Source organism: Argopecten irradians, unplaced genomic scaffold (genome assembly GCF_041381155.1).
Source record: "Argopecten irradians isolate NY unplaced genomic scaffold, Ai_NY scaffold_0403, whole genome shotgun sequence".
In the NCBI taxonomy this organism is placed as follows: domain Eukaryota; kingdom Metazoa; phylum Mollusca; class Bivalvia; order Pectinida; family Pectinidae; genus Argopecten; species Argopecten irradians.
The window spans coordinates 7,979-27,608 of record NW_027187870.1 but is presented as its reverse complement, the minus strand read 5'-3'; the positions used below and the strand labels follow the sequence as shown (position 1 = coordinate 27,608).

The 19,630-nt window shown below is 34.1% G+C and overlaps 1 long non-coding RNA gene across 1 annotated transcript; it reads right to left on the bottom strand.

Moving 5' to 3' along the window:
- Positions 1-3,021: 3,021 nt before the first annotated feature.
- LOC138312634 (uncharacterized) lies at positions 3,022-4,647 on the bottom strand. Its single transcript, XR_011207004.1, has 3 exons — positions 4,504-4,647; positions 3,511-3,622; positions 3,022-3,146 (listed from the first exon to the last, which is right to left on the bottom strand). It is a non-coding gene; the product is annotated as an uncharacterized lncRNA (long non-coding RNA).
- Positions 4,648-19,630: the final 14,983 nt, after the last annotated feature.

The window sequence follows — 19,630 nt, the reverse complement described above, 5'->3', positions numbered from 1 at the left end:
GTTTTAAAGGAGATGCATAATTAAATCAAGATATTCCAATTTTGACGAATAATACTCTAGCATACAACTACAAAATACAAATATTTTCATCTCTTCATCGCCCCACACCCCTGTTTTTCGTTCAAATCTGTACAGGCTAGTATATTTCATGAATATTGCGTATGTAGATGTCTACATGTACCATGTTTATCTAATATGATACTCAATAAGCACTAACCTGTATACATGTACGATAAGATATAGGCCTAACTACTGTATATTAGATGGTTGCATGTATTTCCCGTTTTGAGAAAAATGCATGGAAGTACTCTGATTCAGTTGAGCAAATACTATCTTACGAAAAAGCACATGTATGGCAACAAGAGTAATATATCTGTGATATAAAAAAACTAAACATTTAGATATAGGCATAGACTAATTATTTTCATGTCTACAGTAATCAGCTGAACGTAGATCGAGGATTTAGAATAAGATATTTTTTTCGTAGGCGTACACTTGCCGTACAGGTTAAATTGAGATCCAAAAATCTGTTTTAGTTTACTTAGGATAATAAATATATATCTACATGTATTAGATATGCAGATATCTCCTCAAAAAACATACAAAGACATACAGTTGTGTATGATGACATCGATTTTATCGACATTGTTGTGATCAAGTTGAATTTATCAACTTCGATCGATGTCACGTAGACGTTTTTTGTCGTTACAATTTTGGCGCCAAATACTAATTTCTGCTTGAATATCTGCCCCAAACGACTATTGAAGCTAAGACATCTTGACGATGGAAAGATAGATTTTGATAAAATATTTTTTTCCGCTAAAAACAATATAAAACATCGTCACATAAAATTAACAGATATAACAATTTTTATTATCAGACTATTACACTTTATAATATTGAATATATAAGATATTACCGCTCGATTTCGGTCTATTAATATAATTGTTAACAACCCATTTTAAGGGGTAATGGTATAGAAAGGCTAATTACTCAAAACTTCCGCGGTCATTTTTTTTATAATCTTTCATCATAATCCAAACAACTGTCTAATTTATGTGGACAAAAAATAAAGAAAATAAAAAACGACACAATTTTTTTTTTAAATTAGGTATTTAAGTTGAAATTCAAATGCGAAAAATTGACCTTTTTAGGCCTCATTTTACACGCACTCGTTTCACAATTAATGTATTTTTAAGAGTGGGAAACGACATTGAGGTCATTGATAGCCATATAAACTTACATATTAAAGATACAAAATGTTGTTGTTTGTAATATTTCAGTCAATTACCAAGCTTATGCCACACAGTATGTGGGTGGTAAAATTTGTATTTTGAGATAACACAGACTGTAAAAGTAGGGTTATATTGAGAGAACAATATTTCCAAAAAACCGCATGTGTCCACAAATTTTCAAAACAAAGGCCTTTACTATACACAGTTTATCAACTCAATCTTTCACACACTGCAGCATCATTTTAAAGAAGAATTAAACGAGCGGAAAATTTATTAGACGCCTAACTGTATCGAACCACCTTAATAACTTGGCGACAATATCGATGCTTTTAACCTGGTGACTTACCACCTATAACACGATGACAACAATAGTATAAACCGGGTCACTCAATACAATAACACGTGGTTACACAATGGCTATCGAACGCTTTTGACACGACATGCATTATAACATAGGGTGACTGTGATGTTAATAGAAATGCGGTGACAACATACGAAGTTATAATATGTGTGACATTATATATTGTAATCTAAGATAATTTGATAGTTACAAAAATCTTTAACAGTTCCAAGCTAGTACTATGTTTTTAAGGGTAAATCTATGAAAAAGGAAATGGAGCCTTTTTTATAATAAGTAACTATAATGTTTTTTGATTATTATACAATTTCACTATCTCTAACATTTACCACTTAAATATATTATAACAGTAAACTTTAGATTATCTCTTATATTTTCCGTTCTTGTTGTATTAATCATACCACTGTCTGTTGTCAACATACTTAAATACAGAGATTAAAAAAAAACCCGTGACTTGCTAATTACGCAAACACTATGTTAATGGATGGTGTTTAGTTCTCACGGTTGCCAATCGCTGTAGGTGATCTGCGTGCGTCGTTTAGTAGTCACTAGCTCCAGTGTAAAGTACAGCAATTTCCAACATGGTTTCCTATATCAATATAGATTAATTACTGTCAGTTGTGAAAACATGATATCAAAGATGAAAAAAAAAATCCCATAACTAAGCCATTGGAGTATGTTAACTCGTGATATATTTCATTTATCTCGTCTGCAAAAACGGACGTAGATATAAAAACTTCTTCATATTAACTAAGACTCTTTGCACATGTATTGTTTTTCCAGTAATCAGCCCTTATTTCATCGGAAAGACAAGTGTCGGAATAAAAGGTGAGGCTACATTAAGTTATCATTTATTATTTTCTATTAATTAACGTATATTATAATGTAAAACTAATTGTCACTTCTAAACAGCTAGTTCTTCTTTATGATTTTTTTCTATGGAAGGTCAAAACGATCTGAAAATTTTCTCGTCTCATTGGCATTAAAAGTGCCTGCAAAAACATGCCAAAATAGGTCGTCCCTTCGCTAAATATTCTATATTTTGTATTATTAAATCACATTTGAGTAGATCGTTCAATTTATATCTGAGCTGTTTTATTTTAGACTATTAATGAGAAAGATTGATTGGATTACCCACTTTTGTGAAAGAAAGGAAAACAAAAACAGTGGTCTTTGTCATCTCATATCACATTGTTAAAGATGTGTCCACAAAACACAGTCTCATGGTATTTTCTATCTATACGTTTAGTTTCAAAATTAAAATTCGAGAAACAGTTTTGGGATGACTTGAAAATAGCGAGTGCAGATAGGAATTGAACACTTTTTGTCAATGTATCTAGCTAAACATTTCCAGGTTAAGATTCCTTAGTCGATTAAAGTGAAAATTAGTGAATATATAGTAATAGTTTCATCAGCTGAATATAGTAATAGAGACCGCAGAACCAAATGATTTCGCTATATACGATATATTAACGTTTGCCACTGTCCAGGTTAAATGGAGTTTTCAAGTCTGGTCACCTGTCACTAATTTTGAAGAATGGCATCTGGCATACCTGTGAATAAAAAGAAATAAAGATCTACCATCTTGCTAAACTTTTATGTGGGGGGTTCCATCTTATGTTGAATTCCGCGCCAAAAATTGACCAAAATATTCATGAAATTCCAATATTGATTACCTCCCCCTGTCAGACACACACTTGACAGAATTTTAAAATTTCTTTACATATTTTACATCTACATGTATTGCCCAACCCACACATTAAACATTTGAAACTGATGCGCCCTGAATACCCAATCAGCAGGCTCCGAAACATTCACCTCTCTATGAAATCTTGTGCCCAAAAGGGGATTTCCAGGAATCTATTTTTGGTTTGATTCTGCGGTCCCTATAGCATTTTACATATTTTTCAAATTTACCATTTTTGGAAAGCTACATGTCCATAAGGTCTGATTCCAAAATGGGAGTTTGCTCTCTGCATGGGTTGGTCTGGTACTGCAAGCTATGTACTCGTATCGACGATGGGGATTCCTGTAAGAAAAATTATGAGAATTGAAACAGTTTAGAAATAAAAATTTAAATATTTCAATGAAATTTGAACCTAGACTTTTGACTTTTACTTATAACTATAGTATAGTTAGTGTACTACAGGATAATATGAACAACTGAATTAAACTTGAAGATCAGGGGGAGATAACTCATATTCTTTACCCCCACCCCCCATTTTTGCAATATCTAGCAAAAAATATCCAGAACTGAAAATTTAAGCAAAGCAAAGTTCCAGAACTGGCCCAATACTATAGATATATAACTTAGTAATCAAAACAATATCATAAAGAAATGATTTTTACATATTATGTCATAATATATCTGATATAACACAGAGCAATTATGGTGCAGCTTATAAAATATGGATACAAAACAGCCCCAAAAATTTCAAATTTGCCCTGATTTTCTGAATGAGATGATTCTAAAATTACAAATGTATACCAATTGATGTGAAAAAGGGAATTATTAACCTCTGAAAGATTCCAAGGACAGATAAAATCAAATCTAGAGCAACGTTTGAACCCGAAAAACTGGTCAGAACTTAAGAATCGTGGCTATTAGAAAGAAAATAATTTAAAAAAAATAGAATAAAGCTTATCCTTCACTCACATCTTGATGGAAACTAGTCGTTACAAGATCTGGAAGTGAAAGAATTACACAATTCACCTCTAAAATTGGCACCATCTGACTGCTATAATTAGTGCTAAATCTAGTCTCCGTTTACCAGAGACCTACAGACAATGGAAGGGAGATAACTCGAATTTCACTCGACTATCCATCTCGAAGAAATTAATAACACTGATAATTGAACCAAAGAGGTATATAAGAGAAATATATAGAGAAAAAAGACAAATTATACTCACAAATAAATACTCAGGTCATTTATGGAAAGGTAACTCTGTCTTGTATTTTCGTGAAATGAGTTAACTCCCCTTGGCGCTGTCTTCAAGTCAGGAATAAGCTGTTAAACTTGTCGGCCCAAAAGGTACCATGTTCAAAGCTCGGCTGAAACAGAAAAAAATGAAAAAAATAAATGAATAAATAAATGATTAAATAACTAAAAATGAATGAGTGAAAGTAGCTGATTAATGAACACAAAAACAGAAAGTGTTTTATATAGATCGATTAGGTTTCATGGCCATTTAAGGATGTGTCAATTGTACTTGGAGGAACAAAGAGTACCCAAATGAAAACCACCGACCTACAGCCTGAATCTATTATAAACACTTAATATTGAAAAGAAAACTATACTGTACACTTGTATATTTCACAGAACCAAACAACACTATATATCCATATGATGAATAAATACATAAAATATTTGAGTTACATGTACAGATAAATGGATTAGTGATTATGATAAATAGATAAAATACCGTGGAAGAGATAATGCCTAAAGCCTAATATTATGCTTGAATAACTCCTAATCACAGTGTATCACGCGGATTCATAGAAGGTTACTAAATATCATTGAAATACACATCATATTTTAAGTCAGCTGACTTCTTACATGTAACCCCCCCTCCTCCCCGGCCAGGACCCTAGCCCCTGTGTCATACTGCCCCAATCCTCTGTGTCATAATCGTGACATAAGCATCTTCTGTATAATCACTTTCTAAGATATTGGTTCATGTCACGTGCTAAGCTATATTAACAACATATGTGTAATGCGAATTTGTTTAACAAAATCCTCCAATTTACAGTGTTGTTATCCAGACACGAAGGCCTCCGTATTAAAAATAACTACCAATATGTATAAAGTACAAGCAAAATACCTTCAACATTCCAGTCAAAAACATGCAGATTGGGTTCAGTCAAATGGTGTCCAGGGACGTTGAATGATGAAAACGTCATATCCGGTTGTCATCCTATAGAGACAGCAGAACCAAATGATTTCGCTATATACGATATATTAACGTTTGCCACTGTCCAGGTTAAATGGAGTTTTCAAGTGTCTGGTCACCTGTCACTAATTTTGAAGAATGGCATCTGGCATACCATGTGAAAAAAAAAATAAAGATCTACCATCTTGCTAAACTTTATGTGGGGGGTTCCATCTTATGTTGAATTCCGCGCCAACCATTGACAAAAATTATTCATGAAATTCCAATATTGACATTTACCTCCCCTGTCAGACACACACTTGACAGAATTTTCAAATTTCTTTACATATTTTACATCTACATGTATTGCCCAACCCACACATTAAACATTTGAAACTGATGCGCCCTGAATACCCAATCAGCAGGCTCCGAAACATTCACCTCTCTATGAAATCTTGTGCCCAAAAGGGGATTTCCAGGAATCTATTTTTGGTTTGATTCTGCGGTCCCTAATACTTTTAAATTAGTAACTCTTTAAATTATATCTGTTGCTATGGTAATAAAAGGGGGGCCTCTAATTGGCTGAAGTTTAGATTATGTCAGATTTAAGTGAAAATTGTTATATGGGGATTTTAAAGTATGCTGAATAACACATTATCACTTTAAAATATTGGTTCCATGGTAACAAAATGGAGACAACTCATTGTTTGAAACGATATTGTCAGATTTAAGTGATAATTTGTATATAGGGGTTATGAAGTATGCTGCATAACATAAGAACACTTGTGATTTTTTTAAGTTTAATCATATTGTATTCAAACATCAAGTGTAATTCTGTTTCGCTAGTTAACCTTTTTTAATAATTTTCAAGAAGTGTTATATAAAGGGAAATATTTGAGTTTGAGTTGTTAATAAAAATATACTAATTTCCAATTTTCATTTGATTTCTGACATTAAGAAAGACAAAAAATAATGATTTCATTCAAGAACATCTTTAGTTGTTAAGCTTTTTCGCACTGTTAGAAAAACTACAAGAATAAAAATGCACCAATGTTATAGTATTTGTGCTATTTTACCAAATTGTATAACTAATTGTTGTTTTATTAGTGTATCTATGGTCAATTGTGAAATAAAGTCACTTTGAGCAAATTGTAGCTACATTTGAGCCTTTGAAAAGCTATTTTACCGGATTTCATTTAAAAGTATTTGCTTAAAGATTATTCATATGGCAGTTCATTTCGATCAACAAAAAATAAATTTTGACAAAACAAATTGTAAAACTCAAATCACTTCTTACTTCTTACAAAGGTCGGAGCTTGACACAGGTTGGTAAAATCGATTTTGATAGGTTTTCATTGATCTCAAAAATAAATTATTTATTTATTACCTTTCAAAACCCAACAGAAAAATATATCACTATAATAAATTTGACTTAATTTGGTTAATTGTAAATGACATAAGATCAATGCAAACGTTATAATTTAAACTCCTGCTAATGATGGGCTGAAGAGGATTAACTTGCATGCTTTCATTCATTCATTAAAGTTAGGCTAGATCAGAAGATTATTTTGTCTTCAGGCAAATGGTATCTGATCCCCAAAAAAGTCAAATTTAGATAAAAATAATTGATGTAACTGTGCGAAACATTATCCTAAAATATGTATATCCAGGTGCCGCAATCATTTTTGGAAAGAAATCTTTGAAGCAGGGGATAAGTTAAACTATTCTGAATATATAAGAATAAGTAGGCGACGTTGTATTCTCAAAACATCTCTTTGGTACAAAAATGATCTAAAGATTAATAATTTTATCCCAAAGAGGTTGTAACAGGTATTTTAACTTTAAAGGTAGATTTTTCCCAATGAAATATAAAGACTACGAAAAAGAAATCTATCCTGTATATAGATATAATCATCAGATTATTTTTGATACAGCGGACTATATAGGTGTCAGTTGCCTAGATTGACCAGGAAAATACTTCTCTAAAAATAGAGCGAAGTCAAGCTTTACATAGAACATGACGTATGTTTTTCCAGGCCGTATCCAGAAACGGAAGCGTGCAACAAAATGTCGGATAGAAGTGACAGTCTCTCCACGACATGTTTAGTAAAAAAAAAAAACAACGACAACAAATCGGAGTGCGATGGATTGTTCATACATATCATATCATTTATAACACTTCAAGTTACTAACATACGCTCGCTTGCTTAGTACATCAAACATATACATGTATGTAGTTAATCTGCCGCTGTAAGTACGCTTGCATAGGTGTTGAAATTTAACTCGCCCCGTGCAACACGATTCACAACGGAATCCAGGCGAGTTCCATTTCAGATGTGGCTTCTGTTTCTACTATTGCTACATGTAATCTCTGAATTTCATTCCTTTCTACACAGAGATATACTAGGTTGCTACCGATCGCATTCTAATTTCCTCCTCTTTGTTGCCGATTCTGATACATTTTTTTTCTGACACGCTTTCGTTCAGTCATTTTGTTTACTTTTAGTGCGTAACAATACGTATGCGCAAAACTTTCGACAACACAATCATCGTAGCTTGCATTTGTATATTGTCCTGTCAGCCTGACATCGTAATAAATCAAGGATTTCCTTCAATTTGGTTTTCAAGATCATGTGTTCACTCTCATACGCATTAAACATTTAATTTAGGTATTTTTAATATGTCTTTTTTTACCTTTTTTAATGAAGAACCTTTGTTCATACGATAGAAAAAACAGATCCTAGTCTTTTTGTGTACATTATGGAAAGGAATACATTTAGTTATTGCATATGGGAATGCATGTACATAAATTCGCTATAGTTGCCTTAAAGATTAGATGCTTTATTCCATCTCACGTGGACCATATTATAGCATTCTATGTCATCTTGATATCGCATCATGTTTACCAATGGTGTATTGCAACTCATGTCACAATGATACAGCATATTGTCGGCAAATGTTTTTGCATCAACGTCACCATGTTATAGCATCTGCATCGCTGTAGTCATATCATCGTTTGGAGGCAATTTGACAGCATCACGTCACCGATGTATTCTATACAGCATCCGTGTCACTATTTTATCAACAGTATGTCACCCTTGCTATAGCAACGGATAAAGTCTATAAAAAACGCTTTTCTATTTAGACTAATAGGAATGCATTTGGGAATACATATCTTACAGTCCAAGCGACAAACAACAACACGATCACAGCTCCAAAGTGTTCTAGGCACAATCGGAACACATCGACTTCATCCCCCTGCACAAACTTCGAGCCGACTTGAAATCGGACGGTATCGAGTTGTAGAACTCTCTTTTCAAAGTATTAACAGCGTCTTCAAACAGAGACAGCTAATTATTAACACACACTTAATGCTTTATTTTTTGTGGAATTTAAAATGTCATATAAGCTAAAACTTTTCCTCTGTTAATAACAGCGGAACGCTTGGTAGAAAACGGACTAGTGTAAAAATTAAATATATTAATAAAAAACCATATTTAAAATAAGCGAACAATGATAACTTGATTTGCTCTTATGCGTGTTGTTAAAAGAATATACAGGGCTTTTTCTCACTGCATTTGGTGAATGCCACAAAACCAGGATTTGGGGGAAACAAATTATGAAAATATGAAAATAAAGCATAAAGAAAAATCTTGACATTTTGAGCGAATTTATGGCACATGAATTGGGACAAAAAATAGGAGGTTTTGCCATGGGAAATGGGGCCAATTTTCGCAGAGTATTTTTTATGACCCATTTAATATCAGGTTGTCCTATAGCTCTAAGTAATTTTATTTTGAATCATTTGGTTGGACCTTGAATTAAGGTCAAGGTCTATTCATTTGAACAAAGTGAACCCGTCAAAACTTAGTAGCCCTTCATCCTAGCATATCACAATTAACAATACATGTAGTTTATCAGACAACATCATCAGTATACATGTATGTATAATATATGAGATTGAACAGTGTTTTTGATTGCGTTAAAGGTGGTATGAACGCAATGGGATACAGACATATTCAATGTAGCGCGTTAGCGCTACATGTCCTGAATATGTCTGTATCCCATCTTGCGTTCATACCACCTTTTAAACGCAATCAAAAACACTGTTAAATCTATATATATTTATCTATATAAATAAATCTACTTTTACGTAAAATTTAAAACGGTGATGGTTGCTAAGTTGGGTAACTACGGCGTAGTCAGGAGTATGGACTCGAAGATATAGTTCCGATTGTTGAATGTTATAGCTGCAGTTTGGGTTGAATATACAACAATGACACTTTTCTATTATTTTCAACAAATATTTTATTCATCTCCAATTTCACTAATATATATTAATAATGTACATTTCGAATACAAAATTTGAGATATCAAAGGCGGGTAAAAGTCTACCGGTAATAATGTAACGTTGTTCAGGGGTAGTGATGCGGTGCCGAAGTAAGTGCGAGCCGCCATATTTGATGTTTCAACCTGATAGGAAGGTGGACTGTGACTAAGCGCCTATTGATGGAATTACCCGATGAGGCTGTTGAATGTCTTGTCATGTACAAGTATCAGGAACTACGAGAACGCGATATCAACTCTAAAATACTTCATAGTCATGTACTTTTATTTTAAATTGTACTGAGGATAGGACAAGTGTTATGCGCGATGTGTGTATGTCATATTTTGAATGCACAAGACGCAGGCAGCATTTCCAAGCTTATATGACAATATGTTTCGATACTAGGCCTACCTGTAATTGGTTTTTTTATGGGAACACCTGGTAATATGATCTGTTAACCTATTGTTTCGACTTAAGAAGCTCCTGAATTATTCACAGACAATCAGATTGTATCTGTGTATTTAGGTGAGATGAGTGGACCAGTACACACAATTAGTACCATCCAGAACGTAACCTATGCATCATGGGATTCCCCGAACATTTCTGAGGAAAGTCCCCCCTCTGTTCTGTACAGCCCGACCAGCGTATTTTAATTTTGTAGTTTAGTAACCGTTACATTGCACTGAAAACAACAATGTTCATTGTTTGATGTCAGAACACATTCATTTTAATTGGTATTCTAATAAAAACTCTTTATTGTTATTCTAAAATCCGTCAACTTTATGACGCAAAAATCACTTGATTCGAAGCGTGAACTAGAAGTAGTCCGAACCTGCACTGCTTTCTGTATTCATCTCACGCGTTTTTCATTGCGTACTTACGCTAATTTGAACGCAACTCCCTCCCGTTGACTATATAGGGGCATATGTAAATATAATCATATGGAAATTATCATTGATGTCATAAATACGCAATGACATCACCAATATCAGCACAAAATCCTTATACTTACATTGTTGAGTTTTCTGCAACATATATATTTTTTACTTTTTCTAATTTATAAAAAAAAAATAAAAATTACATCAAAGAAGTGGAAAATATCATGCATATGACATCACAAGTTTTGATTTCTTATTTTGGAAATATGCATTTTTATAAATAATTATTTAATGTCTCCACTACCCACATTTCATCAAAAATTCTATTAAAAAATTCCAATCAGTGCGACTCAAATGGATATACGTGTACATGTATACATCTGTTTGTATTTTCTATAAAATTTGTCAGTAGGGGAAGATAACTCCAATTTGCAGGAGAGGATTTGACGCACCAGCCAGCACTTAAGCTTGCACACAAAAATGATATTTGTCTCCAGAATATAGCTCTAAATGAGACATTCTTAGCCTAAAATTTATGTGCAAATACGATGTACATTGTATGTTTGTATAGCAGTGATCTACATGTAGCTTCAAATATTAATGTAAGAAAACATTATGTATTATATGTTTGAACATTTGGCATTTGCCATGTGTTGGTTTTGTGTATCAATTAATTTTATGAATGGGCTTAGTTCTAGACTATTCCGGTTTCTAGAATAATAACTATATCCTAATTATATTCAAGATTGTTTTTCTTCAAAATACCAAGTGTAACACATGTTTCATAAATAAAAAAAAAAATTATTTTATGGATGAAAATTGTAAAGAAAAACAAATTTTGTGTTCAGTAGCTGTGACTTATCAATAGATTTAAAGGAATCTGTGTTTTTATTGTTTTGTCTATTTTTTTTACACACATACATATATTTTATAGGGTCTGTGGATATAATCATTATTTAACATGTACTCTAATTTTCAGCAGTTTTTTTAAAAATTTCGTTCAAACTTCTTGTTACAGTTTTATATATAAACAATACAATATTGTGTGTATACATTGTAAAACTATACCATAACGGTTTATTATATCTCATATCATGTAACGTTTACCCACGTAGCATACTTATCAGTCTTTAAACTTTTCTGTTGGGGTTTTTTTCATTGTTTGTCAAACTTTTATTTGTTAACGTTACGTCTTCATCCTTCCATTTTATCACAATTTGGGACGTTTTTTGTGTTGGTTTAAGAATTCTACAAGGAAAGCAAGACAGGAGTACCGGTTTGACAAACTCCATGCGACCAGCGGTACCAAACAACTTACTGCCCCATATGGGATTCAAACATCCGCAATTGGATTAAGAGGTGGAGGGTTAGTGTCTATCACTGTCTGAACTTTCTTAACCAATTCTCCAACCCCATATACAATATACCGGTCTATGTATGCTGGAAGGATTAAATCTTGGAATTTGCCTCCCACAGATAAGTGTTATTTATATTTCTTCTTGAGGCAAAAAGCAATGCGGGACTTACGGTTCTCATACACATAATGGAACATAATGATTAAAAATTTATTAAGCAATAACTGCTAGTATAACACATTGTGTAATATATAAAACTGAATAAATTAACTTATTTTAACAAGAAATCTTACCCTAAACACACAGTATTTGATGGATGCTAATATTATACAATACAACGGGTCTTACTAAACATGTATAGATTGTGATATTATATTACTGTCTGATAAGCGAAAAAATCAAATTGACACAAACTTTCATTCTTGTTATCTGTATCAAAGAATAGATAACTGTGTGGTGACTCTGCCACATTGGCCATACCTACGTATGCACACTGTTGGGTACATGTTGTCAATCACACCTCATTAATATGCATCATCTAGTAGTATACGTATCCATACTTACTTTCATTAATTGCGTTAAACGACGTGTAGTAATTGGAACGATTATCAGTAAACAATCGGTTTGAGTCCTCGGTAGAATTAACAAATAGTGTGAAAAAAACTTTGAATCAAGCCTCTACATGTTTACTTTTTTACAAATATAAATTCTGTAGAAACACATATATGTTCTGTTTTACCCATTAACGCCATTACAATTAGGAATTGATTAAAATATCAATCTACTTAGGACCCTACAAAACCCATAGTCATCACACAAGACATGTGCTTCAGGAAAATCGATACTTGCCATGACACCACAGATTCCAGTGAAATACATTCAATAGTCTTCAAATTGTTAACCTACAGCACTAATGCCATTTATAAAAGGCCAATTTTCTGGACATCATTAACGGGATCGCGGAACTGCTCATACGTGCTACCTTTTAGACTGGCCTGCTAGTACTGTATAACGATTATTTTTTATAGAAAAAAACAATCTAACAATAGACGATTCAAAAACTAATGGCTTTATATGTAGCAATTCACTTACACGGTCAAGCAATATATTAAAAAAGCCTTTGGCACGGTAACGAATATCTAAACAGGGAATATGTCTCAGCTGCAAGGTACAACTGACAGATTTCCACTATCTATCCAACTTGAAACGAATTTGATATGTTGTCATGTCAACAGTCAGCGTGTTCCATATTTAATAATTTACAGTCACACTCTGAAACTGCTGGGTTACAAACTCAATACACCAACAACAAACTTCCTAACAACATCAAATATTTACACCATGAAATATCATACTAAACTTCCAAACGATAGATGATCCAGTGTCTTTACAAAAACATAAAATGCATAGACTTACTTATACCCTTATATTGAGGGATACTTAACTTGAACAGCGAATGCGGCCTTCAATCAATTCACGAACCGGCTCAATACCAAATTTATTGGGATTTCCGGAAATGACGTCTTCATATGTAGACGCTTCGAGAACCTTCTAGAACAAGTACTATGGGAGAATTCCTGATTCAACGTTCAAAACATATACCTAATTTCGAGAGACACACCGTGTTGCGTTTTTGTGGCACTTATTAAAGGACTTAAAGGAATCCATTGTATTCAGAAAACAATCACACTTTTTTATCTTACTAAATAATTTCTTGTTCATATACTGTTATCATTCAAGATCAACAGCGACGAACTTTCTAAAACAGAAACTAGCGATCTGGTGAGAAATGTCACGAATTTTTGCCTGTTTTGACCACCAAAATTTTTCTTCACTCAAATGAACATTTTTCGGTAGAATCACTACAACTTATCTCAGTAGATAGATCACGCTTGGATTTACTTAACTGTACACAAATATCAATAATAAACCTTTCTCGTCAATTATCCTTATTCACCCAACTTGCGGTTATATGCGAGTTGGCTTAGGTACATAATAAAAATCGTCGTGGTTAACACCGCTCTAAATTCGTTTCCGATGGAACCGATAACGTCTGTTACGCCCACCGTATACGTCTCTCATTTCATACGATACGAATATAGGCCTAAACTACTCTGTTTATTTGATCGGTGAATTGCTATCTTCCGTTTTTTGAGAAAAAATCATGGGTCGTCTCGTGATTCAGTAGGATTCAAATATTATCTTCTATAGCTCAGCGGAATTTGTGCACAATCATACATAAGAATTGTGCAAAATATTGGTTAACAAGCATGCGAAACTTAGTATGTCTGTCTAGATAAATATATTATAGGTTAAATTAAAAGAATTAGGAGCCACCCCTTAGGAAATCATATGTCTATTCTTAAGTCTTAATGCGCCATTCAGAAAATTTTTATCGACTTAAATATGAATAAACATGGATTATAGGATTTGGCAAATTTCAGTTCAAACGCTACAACAAAGACGGTATTCTCAAAATGCGGAATAAATGAATGGCGTGTGGCTATGATAGGATGCAAAAAAATTTCCAATACCACCTAGAAATTCAAATATGGGCTGCCAAAAAAAGCGTGAAATTGTAATCTTGACGATTACCAAAATCTGTGTCCAATTATTAAAAACATAACCTACTTTTTGTTCATTTCTTTGGTGGCTTCTATTGTTTTCAACATTGATTCACAAGTACAATTCCACAATTAGTCAAGATCTTTTTCTTATACACTGGACCAATCTTCCGGTCTTGAGCCATTGTCAAAATTGGACGCTAATTTGAATTTCGATGCCTAAATAAAAATAAAAAATTATACAGTTAATTTATACAAACATTTAAAATTAGGTTAATATTCAGAAATGGTTTTTATCACCGCCTAACTAGCCATTGTCTGAAAAATAGACAAGGTGGACTTATTCTAATAAGTAGATATTATAAGAAAACAATATTCTTTATTACATAAATTCTTCTTAGGGGTACCACAATATCTAAAATAGCCACGAATTTCTTTGATTTATGTATACTATCGTTCTGCATTTTTCGTCAGTATCACGTGCACACTCGCAACTTATACAAAGGCGTGGGGATATATTAATCTCACATGATATGTTTGAACGAACGAAACTAACTACATGTTGTTTTTAAGTATAGAATCACTATAAACTATGCGACATTATGGTTTACCTGTCCATACAGTCATCTAAATATGAGGTTTTGACACTGTGATCAAATAGCATCCAGTAAATAACAAGAACTGGAAAACGATGCGCAATGCACAACTCTAGGCCATTCTTCGTCCAACACACAGCATTGGACCACTTGCAACATGATCAAACCCATGCTAAATTATAAAGAATGCGAATACGATGTGCATTTGAATCAACAACCAATATCCCTATATCTTTGATGATGCAAGGACCAGACAAATAGTTCATCCATTGAAAAAACCCCACCATAACTTAAATAACAATACATGCAAACAAACAAGGCATCACAATAAAAAAGTTGTATTTTGTCAAACATGAGCCCGGAAACTTGGTTGTATGTTTTTAACTCACACATGAATTCAGTCTTAGTGTTCTCGTGGATACACTTGTATAGAATCTCGTCTCAAAATGGATCATAGTCTCGACTTGGTTCTGATACAGTCAACTAAAGTTAAGTATATATACAAATGAATTTACAAAGGCACCCGGAAAATTTTAGCCTTCTTACTAAAGATACACAACCTACGCGGGGAACAGATCTAAACGCATATTGCAAGAGCCAAAAAAAAAGAACAATACTGGCCAAAATTCAGCCAACAGTCACGCAAGGAGCAGGAATTTCTCTTAACAAGCATTGTCAAATATCCTCATTGAAAATAAAATCGTTTTCCTTATGAACTTTATATCGCTCGACACAGTCAAAAACCTAGTCGTGAGAACCACGCACTGTTCCACCATCACTCTATCAACTTTAAGATAAGTTGTTTGAAACAAACCTGTTCTTATAATCCATCCGAGACGTATGTTGGAACCTCTGGGAAACAGAAGATTTTTGACGGAGAGCAGTTTCAAAAGGTAACAATCCTCTGAATAGCAGCGTTCATGTCAAAACATTTCGAACTATCTACGCACACATTTGACATTTCCTGATTCTTATTCTGATTACAAGATACCTTCATCTCTCTCCCATTGCACTTCATAAGGAAGGCTACAGGGGTCAGGGAATGATCATATCATATGAAAGATGCTGATATAACAGAAGAGTGTATCTATAAAAATTTTCTCACATCCAAACAGATGGACAGATACAGATGTTTGTATGCTCATAGTTGTAGCAGGCTTGTTTTCCTAATTTCAGCATCAGTGAAGTATGGGTGGAGCCTTCTGCACAACACTTGGACTTAACTCGATTACATCCTTCTGCTCAGGATTCTGTCCCTCCGCTTGTCTGCGCCTGATGACAAATCATTACCCTATCCATTATTCCCATGCCTACGCACTGATATTCACTCCGCCTGAGTACCGGTCACTTTATATAACCACAACAGCACGAACAACTAGCTGGTGAAACATTATAAGATATACGGGAGAACGAAATAACAAGCAATTTCCAACATTAGTCATGGGGGGCCGAGAATATATACCAAAATACGGTTTTCGAGTACATTCACGAACAAGTTGCACTGCGCAAGTATCACTAAAATCATCTCCAAAACCATACAGATCTGTTTTCTCCTAGAATGGCAGAAACACTGGACATTGATCCCGCCCAAACTACAGGTGCATATTGAAGCAGCACATCCAAAAGTAGCATATAATCACTGGGAACATTATATTGATGGGGGAAATCTGACAACTACACACACTGCGAGACCATGGACTCAGGTTAATTCGCATACAAATGTGGGGATCGGGTCAATTAAGATATGGTTGGAAGCCCGCTAGTGACGAGGGATACCGTGTTTCATGATATGTGTTTTGACAGGGTTCTTACAACTGTAATAATGCGAACTGAGATATTATATCTTCTGCGCACCATATTCTATTTAAGTCGAATTAAGGTTCTTGTTACCTGAAATTGTGAAACACCTAATACTCGGTCTCACAGAAGAAGAGAATAGACAGGTTATATTATACATCTTCAACATATTGAATTGATAGCAAATGGTAAGTTGGATAGCGGGGTTTGTACATCTACGTTCGCCATTTCTCCCCCCCCCCCCACCCCCCCCCCCCCCCCCCCCCCCCACCCACCCCCCCCCACCCCTTCAAATCTTACACATTGATTTGCATTTCTGTGACAAGAATGCTTACTCCTAACCAATAACAAAAAACCAAAACGCCCAAATTTCCATACCTCACGACTGGAGTTTTTTATGTTTGCGTGATGTCGAATAAATTTAACATGAGTCCTCATATACTCTACTAACAGATTCGAGACTATGTTAATACAAATCTAGTTTCTTGAATGGAAGCAACATGCAACTTGGCCCGAACTGATCAGCAAAATATTAAGACAGAATACGACAGAGTAAATGCTTACATTCTAATGTATTTGGATACTTACTTGGTGATCTTGCTGTCCGCCTTATTCCCCTTCATCAAATACCATAATGATTTCCTTTAACTTTACTCCCTCATTGTAAAAATTTCCGGCTTATGAATTCACAATTAACTCATCTTGCCATATAGAAATTGATATCATACACAGATATATTTCCACCTAAAAATTGAAAAACAGGAGAAGTTTCTTTCTTGTGAAGATAGAATGACCCAATTCTGAGTACCATCCTTTTTTTGAACTCGGACATGATCCCAAATGGGTCCCACTTATATATTGGACGAATATTTCCAATCAAAAGTAAAGATATCATTCTTGGTGAATTCTATATTATACAATCAGTCTTTAATCAAATTCATAAACCTTTGAAATGTAAAATATGGTTCTCTATTTGCGGTTCTTGCTGATCTCAGCATTTTTGTAGATCTTTTTGATGATATTAATGAAAATTCTTATTTTGATAACATTTTTCCGGTGCTAAATTATTCGGTATTCTACAATTGTTTGATATTTTTAGTGAAAACGAAATGAAAAAGGTTCATATATTTGAATAAAATTGATATTTTTACTGTATGTAGCGGCCATTTTGAAAAAATGGCCGCCATATTTGTCTAGGAATTTTTTTCAAGTGGCTCCTAATCAAAATTCACTCAGAATATGTTTCTTGACATATATGCCAAGTTTCATGCTTGTAACCATAATAGCACAATTGTGTCACCAATCCACCGGGCTATTACGAAAAAGTACATGTAAGCTAGTGTCAACAAGAGTAATATATCTGTGATATAAAAACTAAACATGTAGATGTAGGCATAGACTAATTATTTTCCTGTCTACAGTAATCAGCTGAACGTAGATCGAGGATTTCAGAATAAGAGATTTTTTTCTTAGGCGTACACTTGCCGTACAGGTTAAATTGAGGATCCAAAAATCTGTTTTAACTTTGTTAGGATAATAAATATATATCTACATGTATTAGATATGCAGATATCTCCTCAAAAACATACAAAGACATACAGTTGTGTATGATGACATCGATTTTATCGACATTGTTGTGATCAAGTTGAAGTTATCAACTTCGATCGTTGTCACGTAGACGCTTTTCGTCGTTACACAATTTTGGCGCTTCAATTTTCTGTTTAATATCTGGACTATTAAACCTAAGACATCTTGCGACACCATGGTTTGTCTAAAGATTTGAGGATTTGTGTCTTAGCTTTGTATACAGTAGCATCAAATCGGAACATGTCAAAAAATTAACAGGTATAGACTAAAACCTTATAATACTAGTTGGGCGAGAAGGAGGGATGAAATGAAGATAACTCTTGTTGTTACTCTTAAACGGGACCAATTCCATTAGGTTATGAACAAGAGGCCGATGGGCCTTAACGGTCATCTGACTATTGGCACAATACAACACTTCAAAGAATAAAGTTATGGCACACAGTTAAGGCAATACAAAAAAAACCTCTTTTATTAGAAGTCCAGGTCCTGATATAGTAAATGAATTAGACCATGAATGAAGGTCCCTTGATCCCCACTATGCTGCAAAGCCAATATCCAGTCTCAAGGTAGTCATTCATGTTACAGGCTCAATATCAGGTCTCTTGGCCTTTAAGTTATTCACAGGAAGTCGTTCAAAACATTTTTAGCCAATTTGACCCCTGAACCTTGAATGAAGGTCAAGGTCATTCATTTGAACAAATTTGGTAGCCATTCATTCCAGCATATGACAAGCCCAATACCAGGTCTCTAGGCCTCTTAGTTATTCAAAAGACGTTGTTTAAAGATTCTAGCTTTTTTGACCCCTGTGACTTTGATTGAAAGTCAATGTCCTTCCATTTGAACAAACTTGGTAGCCATTCATCCCAGCATGCCACAGGCCCAATATCAGGTCTCTAGGCCATCTCAGTTATTCGCAAGAGGGTCGTTTAAAAGATTTTAGCCTATTTAATCCTGAATGAAGGCCAAGATAATGTATTTGAACAAACTTGGTTAGCCCTTCATCCAAGCATTTGCCGCAGGCCCAATATGAGTACCCTTGGCCTTTTGGTTCTTGAGAAGAAGT